Source organism: Oncorhynchus kisutch, linkage group LG13 (genome assembly GCF_002021735.2).
Source record: "Oncorhynchus kisutch isolate 150728-3 linkage group LG13, Okis_V2, whole genome shotgun sequence".
Taxonomy (NCBI): domain Eukaryota; kingdom Metazoa; phylum Chordata; class Actinopteri; order Salmoniformes; family Salmonidae; genus Oncorhynchus; species Oncorhynchus kisutch.
Genome location: NC_034186.2, coordinates 42,335,899 through 42,347,410, shown reverse-complemented (window position 1 = coordinate 42,347,410; position 11,512 = coordinate 42,335,899).

The window sequence follows — 11,512 nt, the reverse complement described above, 5'->3', positions numbered from 1 at the left end:
ACCTTGTCAGCTCGGGGGTTTGAACTCACAACCTATCCCCCTATCAGATATGGTATTTGATATTTTATTAGGATCCCCACCAGCCTGTCTCAATGTATTCTGTGTATTTTATCTAAGGTCATGGAAAAGATTATGTTCGAGCAGATTGATATTAGCAGATATTTCCTTACATAACCTACTATATGAGCTCCAATCTGGCTTTAGGAAATCCAATACAACCAATACATCATGAGATTCTGTTTAATCAAACTAAGAGCCATGGGCTTTAATTACGTAGCAGTAAAATGGGTTAGCTCTTATCTGCAAGAAAGAAAACAGATGGTGAATGTGGATGAGACCCTGTCTAAAACCCAAATCTTGAACTACGGAAAATCCCAAGGGAGTGTGCTGGGTCCACTTTTCTTTTTGTTGAATATAAATGATCTGAAATCTGACTGTACCTGTGACCTTTTCCTCTATGCAGATGATTCTCCGCTGTTGGTTTCCCACAAAGACAAAATGTCCATCTTGTTCGGCTCCAAAGTGAAACTGAGGAAATCCCCTGATTTTAAGGTGATAGTAGATGACTTAGTGCTCACAGTAAAGTACTGTTAATTATCTTGGATGTGTGCTAGTGTAACCGATGTAAAATGGCTAGCTAGTTAGCAGTGGTGCGTGCTAATAGCGTTTCAATTGGTGACGTGACTCGCTCTGAGGCCTTGAAGTAGTGGTTCCCCTTGCTCTGCAAGGGCCATGGCTTTTGTGGCGAGATGGTTAACGATGCTTCGAGGGTGGCTGTTGCTGATGTGTGCAGAGGGTCCCTGGTTCGAGCCCAGGTTGGGGCGGAAGCTGCTATACTGTTACACTAGATAACCATCTGACAGAAGAGAGCATGGCATAAAAAATTATCTCCAAAGTGGAACATACAATTTGGTTTCTGGCAAGAACCTCCAAATATCTGGATAACAATGCAATGGTGGCATTGGCAGGGGCTCTTGTTCAGTGCCACTTCAACTATGGGTGCTCTTCCTGGTACAATAGTGCCCCACAGACAATACAAAATCAATTGCAGACATCTCAGAACAAATTAGTCAGGATAACTCTTAAACTTCCAGCACGTATTAATCTTGACCATTCCCACTTTGAAAGCCTTAGATTGCTCCAAAGTGGAACGAGAGAGTCTCTCAGACTAAATTGTCTTGTCCACAAGATTGTCCACAGGACGGTCCTCAGGTACCTGTGTAACTCCTTTAACTTGGTGAAACTGAAAGAGTGAAACTGACATTGTTCATTTTAGATTTAATAGTGGTATGGGGAAATTAAAAACATTTTAAACTCAGCTACCATTCTTTGGAATGGTCTCCCAAATAATAGTTTCAAGTTCTCACTGAAAAAATGGCTAAACAGTAGCATGTCTCAAAAGTGAGTAGTAAGATTATAGTGCGTGGCTGAGAAGGAAATGCCCGGGATAGCATATAGTCTGTCTTTTGGTGCCTATTGTGTGTCATATTGTGATTGTCTTGTATATATTAGGTATTGGTTGTTTTATATATTAAGGCTATGTGAGACAAGGGAGATGTACCTATGGTTGTTTATTAGGAGTGGAACTGTACTAATTAGCTCATTTTATGAAACAAGCAACAATTCTGTCTGTCATTGTCTGTTGCAACTACAACTGCCGCCTAAACTTGCTGCATCCCCCGTCCCCCTTCCAAAAGGACCACAATGGTAATAAGCTTTTAAGCATTGTGTTATCCTTGATGATTTTCTTAAATTGAATGTGGAGGCGTCACTGGCTGGAGCACCCTTATGTACAGTATGTATTGAAAAAATAGACTAATAAATTAAATCCATCAATGAAAACTGTTGCAAAGGCAGCAGCTACTCTTCCTGGGGTCCACACAAAACATGACCTAATACAGCACATTAATAGACAAGAACAGCTCAAGGACAGAACTACATACATTACATAAAAAAAACAGCACAAATAGCCTACATATCAATACATACACACAGAATATCCCAGGGACCCCCGTCAGATTCTGTTCCCCAGAGTGTTTCGTTGTAATATAAGGCTTTGTGCCCCGTCATATAGATATGGTTCCACCATCACATCAAATCCAATCAAATTGTATTGGTCACATACACATGGTTAGCAGATGTTATTGCGAGTGTATCGGAATGCTAGTTCTTCTAGTTCTGACAGTGCAACAATAGCTAACAAGTAATATTTATCAATTCCACAACAAATACCTAATACACACAAATCTAAGTAAAGTAATGGAATGAGAATGTATGTATGTATATATGGATAAGCAATATGTCACGTTCTGACATTAGTTCTTTTGTTATGTCTTTGTTTTAGTATGCTCAGGGCGTGAGTTGGGTGGGTTGTCTATGTTCTTTTTTCTATGATTTGGGATTTCTGTGTTTGGCCTGGTATGGTTCTCAATTAGAGGCAGCTGTCAATCTCCCTGATTGAGAACCATACTTAGGTAGCCTGGTTTCACTTTTGAGTTGTGCTTATTTCCTGTTTAGTGTTTTTGTCTTTCACCTTACGGGACTGTTCGTTTGTTATTTATTGTTTTGTTCAGTGTTCTAGTACGTCCTTAAAGCTATGAACACTTACCACGCTGCGCATTAGTCCTCCTCTCTTTCTCCCAACAACGAACGTTACAGAAGCACCCACCACCAAAGGACCAAGCAGCGTGGTAACGGGCAGCAGCAGCGATCTCAGGACTCCTGGACATGGGAGGAGATTCTGGACGGCAAGGGACCCTGGGCACAGGCTGGAGAGTATCGCCGCCCCAAGGCAGAGCTGGAGGCAGCGAAAGCCGAGAGGCGGTGCTACGAAGAGGCAGCACGGCAGCGCAGTTGGAAGCCCGAGAGGCAGCCCCAAAGATTTATTGGGGGGGCACACGGGGAGTGTGACTAAGTCAGGTAGAAGACCTGAGCCAACTCCCCGTGCTTACCGTGGTGGAGAGAGAGGGACCGGGCAGGCACCGTGTTGGCCGGGCTAGAGTGGGCATCGAGCCAGGTGCCATGAAGCCGGCTCAGCGCATCTGGTCTCCAGTGTGTCTCCTCGGGCCGGGGTACATGGCACCAGCCCTACACATGGTGTCCCCGGTTCGCCAGCACAGCCCAGTGCGGGCTATTCCACCTCGCCACACTGGCCTGGCTACAGGGAGCATTCAGCCAGGTAGGGTTGGGCAGGCTCGGTGCTCGAGACCTCCAGTGCGCCTTCACGGTCTGGTCTATCTGGTGCCACCTCCACGCACCAGCCCCCCAGGGGCAGCCGCCGGCACCAGGCTGTCTCTCCGTCTCCTCCCTACAGGTGCTCCCGCCTGCCCAGTGCTGCCAGAGTATTCCTCCTGCCCAGCGCTGCCAGAGTCTTCCTCCTTCTCAGCGCTGCCAGAGTCTCCAGTCTGTCCTGAGCTGCCGGAGTCTCCCGCCTGTCCTGAGCTGCCGGAGTCTCCCACCTGTCCTGAGCCGCCGGAGTCTCCCGCCTGTCCTGAGCCGCCGGTGTCTCCCGCCTGTCCTGAGCCGCCGGAGCCGCCCGTCTGTCCTGAGCCGCCGGAGCCACCCGTCTGTCCTGAGCCGCCGGAGCCGCCCATCTGTCCTGAGCCGCCGGTATCGCCCTTCACTCCGGAGCTGCCGGAGTCTCCCACCTGTCTGGTGCTGCCGGAATCTCCCGTCCGTCCGGTGCTGCTGGAATGTCCCGTCTATTCGGGACCTGTGGCTAGGGTCCCAAGTCCGGCGGCGAGGGTCGCCGCTCTAAAGAGGCCACGGAGGCGGTTAAAGAGGCGGAGAAAGACTATGGTGGAGTGGGGTCCACGTCCCGCGCCAGAGCCACCACCGCGGACAGACACCCACCCAGACCCTCCCCTATAGGTTCAGGTTTTGTGGCCGGAGCCCGCACCTTTGACTTTAGTTATTTTGTTATGTCTTTGTTTTAGTATGGTCAGGGCGTGAGTTGGGTGGGTTGTCTATGTTCTTTTTTCTATGATTTGGGATTTCTGTGTTTGGCCTGGTATGGTTCTCAATTAGAGGCAGCTGTCAATCATTGTCCCTGATTGAGAACCATACTTAGGTAGCCTGGTTTAACTTCTGAGTTGTGGGTGCTTACTATACTATTTTGTATGGTGTTGTTGTCTTTCACCTTACGGGACTGTTCATTTTGTAATTTATTGTTTTGTTCAGTGTTCTAGTACGTCATTAAAAGCTATGAACACTTACCAGGCTGCGCATCAGTCCTCCTCTCTTTCTCCCAATGATGAACGTTACACAATGTCAGAGCGCATAGGCTAAGATGCAATAGATAGTATTGAATACAGTATATACATATGAGATGAGTAATTCAAGATATGTTAACATTATTAAAGGGGCATTATTAAAGTGACTAGTGTTCCATTTATTAAAGTGGCCAATGATTTCAAGGCTGTATGTCGGCAGCAGCCTCTCTGTGCTAGTGATGGCTGTTAAACAGTCTGATGGCCTTGAGATAGAAGCTGTTTTTCAGTCTCTTGGTCCCAGCATTGATGCACCTGTACTGACCCCATCAGATCAGCCTACAGTCCATTACCCTGGATAGGTTACGTTGCCCTGATTGCACAATAGTGCTTACAAATAAAGTCATTACAAAAGGTTTTTATGATTTATTCAACAAAATAATGTATTTGTTGTAATATGAATGAAACACAAAATCATGCTAATGGAAGCCTATCGGCATAATGCAAATCTTTTGAAAATAAAGTTTTAAATGCACCAACGTTGTCTTGGTTCCTCGTTTAAAAATATAGTAAGGAAAGTTGACATAATTGCAACTTAGCTCACAGTTTGCCTTTATAGGAAAAACATATAGGCTACCCCATGTCATTTTTTTCATATTCTAGTAGAAAACTGAAAAGAATTGCAATTTTAACAGCTTTTGTTATGATCAGAAATGTATTCAAATAAACCCCTCAATAATGTCATGCACTTTTGTTCAACTTTAGACTGAGTTTGGTAAAAAAGGAAGGTACAACCTGCAACATGGAGAATCTGCCAATGTATTCCTCTTTTTGACCACTAGATACCCCCCAAGCTCTGGATAAGCAAGCTGGACCTCAATGCTGATGGTATGAAATCTACATTTCTGTGTAGGCTGTGAATAACATAAATAAAAGTCAGTTTTAGAAAACAAAGATAATACTATGCATAACTATACATAATTGGACTGCAAACACTACAAAACATTGATTCTTCTACTGTGAGAATAGTGCTGCAAGTGCTGGCGCACTGGGCACAGATGTCAATTCAACATCTATTCCAAGTTGGTTCAACGTAATTCCATTGAAATGATGTGGAAACAACATTGATTCAACTAGTATGTGCTGAGTGGGGGTGAGCATATGGGGGTCTATAACGGAACCATAGGCACTCTGAACCATTTCCTGCTCTTCTGGATTTTATTACAAAAGAATACTGCATGAATCCCAGTGAGGATACCACAGTATGGCAATAAGGGCATCCTGGGAAATAACCATCATCTCAAGTTTGATAGCTTCCTGTGCTTAAAGAAAGATCGTATGAAGTTCCTCTCCTCCATGTTTCACACCAACACTATTACTCTCCTTTGCCAAAAGAAGGATTATGTCTGTGCTATATATGTTATATGTTATTCAATGTAGTTGTCATGGACAATGCATTCATTATGTCTGTCTGCTGAAATAAATTAGAAGAAATGGGGGAAAATGGACCAGTCGGTGACAAAGAGACACTTCACAAACATAAGAGCTGTTGGATTCTGAGATAATGAACCAACAAGCGTAGGTAATGATGAGAAACTGGGCGTAAGGACTGAATATCAAACAGTTGAAAAAAGCGATGTTTGTGAACATAAAAACTGTACTTCCAGAGGGGACATGTTTCCATGGTAACTGTGTCTGTTGATCCAAATAGGCACAATTATCTTGTTGCCTGAGTTACTAAGAACCAGACAGGCACAATAAGTGTCAGCACTGATAAAATCCAAGTACTGATTGGTACAAAAAACAGGCGGGGTGCCTAAAAAGCTAAACACACACGACCATCTCGCAAATTGCCACTAACACAATGTTGGCTGTTTTAACAGGATTTATTATTATTTTTGTTCAAGTATGGGAACTGGCATCCAAACTGGTTGTGACGTTGCAGTGCCATGAGTTTGTTACCCATGCCCCCCATGCCCCCCATGCCCCCCAAAAAATCACTTAATGCCAACCCTTTATTTAGCCTCTGAAATTGTAATCCTTATTCAACTGTTGGTACACTTAAGCCCAAGCAGGAAATAAGTGACAATATCTTTAAATACGTAAATACTTCATGAATATGTATTACGACAATATGATAACAAGTGCTTTGTTTGGAAAAAAATAACACGTAAATCGTGACTGGCAATGAATGGCTAACCTATGTTCTTCTGGTCTCATGAACATGAAGTGGTCTGCAAAACAACAAACCACTTGATCTTGTCTAACACATAAAACAGGGACAAATTTATGTCTGCAGAATAACAGATGCTCCTCAGATGTACAAATGTACATGAGGTTATTTTGTAAAAGATCCTGTCACACTGGTTCTGCGTGTCATCTGACATGAATGCATGTTATCTAAGGGAGACTAGCATGGCTCTTGTGCTGCCTTAATAGGTACTAGTCTGTTTCCGCATAAGCCAATTGTATTCTATTGCTCAAGTTCTATAATCTGAAAATAAATTTGCCTTTTTCAAAACAACCATACAAGACTGTTTCGGTATCATACTACTGTGTGTGGGATGTAACATCACGTGGCTTAACCAACCTTGCCAAGATTCCTTTTCGGCCCTTGTGTCCATGGTACGAGTTATGTGTTTAACATCTTGCATTGTGCATTATTGCAAAATACTTAGTAAATGTAGTGTACAGCACAGTATAGAGTTGGATAGAGAACTGGAGTGTCCTCCTGTTGAGAAATGGCCCAGATCTGATGTTTTTATTATCAGACCACCATCACATAGTTCATCTTTCCAAAGGCAAGTCTGACTAGCAGAACTGTGTTTACCTTGGCACTTCTCCAGCAAGCAGACACTGGGTCAGAGTGTAAGTCAGCCTGGTTTTAGTTTGCACACATCCATTTCTAATAAGACCTGAAGAATGTGAGTCTCTTCCTTTACAAAGATGGTGAAAATCACAATCTAAACCATCAGTTATAGAAACCACCTCTTTTGTGCTGAAATCTTTTTTTGTGCTTATGATAAGTTGGCATACATAAGCTTGCATGTCAAATTTGTATTAGTGAATTAATGAGATCTAGTTGCCTGTCCTATAGTGATCTTAAAAGGCATGCATTGATGTCCATTTGACCAAATGTTTAGTTCCCTTGTTTACAGGGAGAAGCATACACAGGGACTTCTGGGTCATCACAAATTATGCAGCATGTTGTTCTCCAAGAGCATAGAACACAAAGTACGGTACATAGATTTCTGCTTAAGTAAGCATGCAAGTCTTGGCCAAGCATTTCATTCATCATTGCTTCAACTACTTTAACCAAGGCAGGAACATGGCAAAGCAAAGTTTCCATTCAATGGGTCAAGCTGGTACTTCCGCCTAAAAGGCTCGGTTCCACCGGAGATAGCTCCTTAATCAACCCATCTGCAGCAGGCAACAGGAAAGCAAGCATAACTTCGGTGTCACTTTGAATACTCATGTGACCTCTGTATCCTGGCCATGTTGTTATTTAGAGACATAAGTGCTTGCTTTCCTCATTGATTTTCATGAGGAACTTACTTGGAACTTCAAACATGGGGTTCCTGCATGGGTCAGCAAGCTTTGGTTATGGCCTCAGTGATCTGGGGGAGGGCAGGGGGAACATGCAAGAGGGAACATGAGCACACGAGTAATTGGAAAAAATTAACACTCTTCCACCCTTTTACTCCCTTACATTTGTCTCCCTTGACACATTTTCAGACATTTACTAATTAATAATAATGGTGGTTTTAGAAGTGCACTCACACAAAGAGCAAACTGGCGAGCATTGTCATTAAATATTACAAGTCAATTGTAAGGCAGCCAATAAGCGACATAAGCAGTTATTATTATTTTTGGGAACTCAGTAGGGGTCTCAACTTACTGTAGAGGAATTACAATAATAGAATCTGCAAAAGATGCAATTTTGAAATTTGGTAGTGCATCAGTAGTTCTCCTCTTGTTATGTCAGTCACTGACAGTCAGTCATATATCCCATGTCAGCCAAAATGTTTTGATTGCTAGGTAAATTAGTCTAACCAGCTATTTAAAGTTTGTAGTAATCATGGCCAATTTACTGACCGGGCACAAAGGGCACCTGCCCAATGGCCCTGTCCTCCATGGGGCCACCATTGATTTTGTTAGTCACTCAGAGATCATATGAACATGGAATAAGTCATGGGAAAATGTGTAGAATTGCAGGAAATTAGCTTTAAAACTGCAACATTTTCTCTGCACCCCATGGCAAAACCGGGACAGTTGTTGCTAACGTGCGCTAATGTGACTAGATTTCCGGGACATAGACATGTCTTATATGGGCAGAAAGCTTAAATTCTTGTTAATCTAACTGCAGTGTCCAATTAACAGTAGCTATTACAGTGAGAGAAAAAAACATGCTATTGTTAGAGGAGAGTGCATCAACAACAAAAACTTTTAGCACAGCAACTGGTTTGATACATTCACCTCTGAAGGTAAATAATGTACTTACATTCAGTAATGTTTCTCTGATTTGTCATCCTGAGGGCCCCAGAGATAAAATGTATCATAGTTTTGTTTGATAAAATCTATTTTTATGTTCAATGTAGGAACTGGGGTCTACAGAAAGTTAGTGTATAAGCTAATGATCCATCATGTATGACATTCCTGGGAGTGTGTAAACTTACATTTTTCATTACCATAGCATTATTCTATGTTCTCTATAGCTATTGTACTTGAAAATGTATCAATTGACCAATTCGGCACATTTGGGCAAAATCCTGGCAGACTTGATACAAAATATTGTGCAGTAATGTAATTCTTCACTGGATCAGTCTGAAACTTTGCACACACACTGCTGCAATCTGGTGGCCAAACTCTAAATTACACCTAGACTCCTATGTGAAAGTATGGCCTTTCTCTTGCATTTCAAAGATAATGGAACAAAAAATAAAATAAAATGCATCTTTTACCAGATCTAATGTGTTATATTCTCCTACATTAATTTCACATTTCCACAAACTTCAAAGTATTTCATTTAAAATGGTATCAATAATATGGATATTCTTGCTTCAGGTCCTGAGCTACAGGCAGTTAGATTTTAGTATGTCATTTTATGCAGAAACTGGAAAAAGGGTACGATCCTTAAAAGGTTTTAAACGGGAACATTTCTCTGCACCCCTTCCGCCTGGCTACTTCAACCTCGGCCAACAGCTCCGCCCCCCCCGCAGCTCCTCGCCCAAGCCTCTCCAGGTTCTCCTTTACCCAAATCCAGATAGCAGATGTTCTGAAAGAGCTGCAAAACCTGGACCCGTACAAATCAGCTGGGCTTGACAATCTGGACCCTCTATTTCTGAAACTATCTGCCACCATTGTCGCAACCCCTATTACCAGCCTGTTCAACCTCTCTTTCATCTCGTCTGAGATCCCCAAGGATTGGAAAGCTGCCGCAGTCATCCCCCTCCTCAAAGGGGGAGACACCCTGGACCCAAACTGTTACAGACCTATATCCATCCTGCCCTGCCTATCTAAGGTCTTCGAAAGCCAAGTCAACAAACAGGTCACTGACCATCTCGAATCCCACCGTACCTTCTCCGCTGTGCAATCTGGTTTCCGAGCCGGTCATGGGTGCACCTCAGCCACACTCAAGGTACTAAACGACATCATAACCGCCATCGATAAAAGACAGTACTGTGCAGCCGTCTTCATCGACCTTGCCAAGGCTTTCGACTCTGTCAATCACCATATTCTTATCGGCAGACTCAGTAGCCTCGGTTTTTCGGATGACTGCCTTGCCTGGTTCACCAATTACTTTGCAGACAGAGTTCAGTGTGTCAAATCGGAGGGCATGCTGTCCGGTCCTCTGGCAGTCTCTATGGGGGTGCCACAGGGTTCAATTCTCGGGCCGACTCTTTTCTCTGTGTATATCAATGATGTTGCTCTTGCTGCGGGCGATTCCCTGATCCACCTCTACGCAGACGACACCATTCTATATACTTTCGGCCCGTCTTTGGACACTGTGCTATCTAACCTCCAAACAAGCTTCAATGCCATACAACACTCCTTCCGTGGCCTCCAACTGCTCTTAAACGCTAGTAAAACCAAATGCATGCTTTTCAACCGGTCGCTGCCTGCACCTGCATGCCCGACTAGCATCACCACCCTGGATGGTTCCGACCTAGAATATGTGGACGTCTATAAGTACCTAGGTGTCTGGCTAGACTGCAAACTCTCCTTCCAGACTCATATCAAACATCTCCAATCGAAAATCAAATCAAGAGTCGGCTTTCTATTCCGCAACAAAGCCTCCTTCACTCAAGCCGCCAAGCTTACCCTAGTAAAACTGACTATCCTACCGATCCTCGACTTCGGCGATGTCATCTACAAAATGGCTTCCAACACTCTACTCAGCAAACTGGATGCAGTCTATCACAGTGCCATCCGTTTTGTCACTAAAGCACCTTATACTACCCACCACTGCGACTTGTATGCTCTAGTCGGCTGGCCCTCGCTACATATTCGTCGCCAGACCCACTGGCTCCAGGTCATCTACAAGTCTATGCTAGGTAAAGCTCCGCCTTATCTCAGCTCACTGGTCACGATGGCAACACCCATCCGTAGCACGCGCTCCAGCAGGTGTATCTCACTGATCATCCCTAAAGCCAACACCTCATTTGGCCGCCTTTCGTTCCAGTACTCTGCTGCCTGTGACTGGAACGAATTGCAAAAATCGCTGAAGTTGGAGACTTTTATCTCCCTCACCAACTTCAAACATCAGCTATCTGAGCAGCTAACCGATCGCTGCAGCTGTACATAGTCTATTGGTAAATAGCCCACCCTTTTCACCTACCTCATCCCCGTACTGTTTTTATTTATTTACTTTTCTGCTCTTCTGCACACCAATATCTCTACCTGTACATGACCATCTGATCTTTTATCACTCCAGTGTTAATCTGCAAAATTGTAATTATTTGCCTACCTCCTCATGCCTTTTGCACACATTGTATATAGACCCCCCCTTCGTTTTCTACTGTGTTATTGACTTGTTAATTGTTTACTCCATGTGTAACTCTTTGTTGTATGCTCACACTGCTATGCTTTATCTTGGCCAGGTCGCAGTTGCAAATGAGAACTTGTTCTCAACTAGCCTACCTGGTTAAATAAAGGTGAAAAAAAAAAAATCTTTAAAACTTATTTTCCTTTACTTTTTAGATTTGTGTGTATTGTACTGAATTGTTAGACACTGCTGCACTGTTGGAGCTAGGAACAAAAGCATTTCGCTACACCCGCAATAATATCTGCTAAATATGTGTATG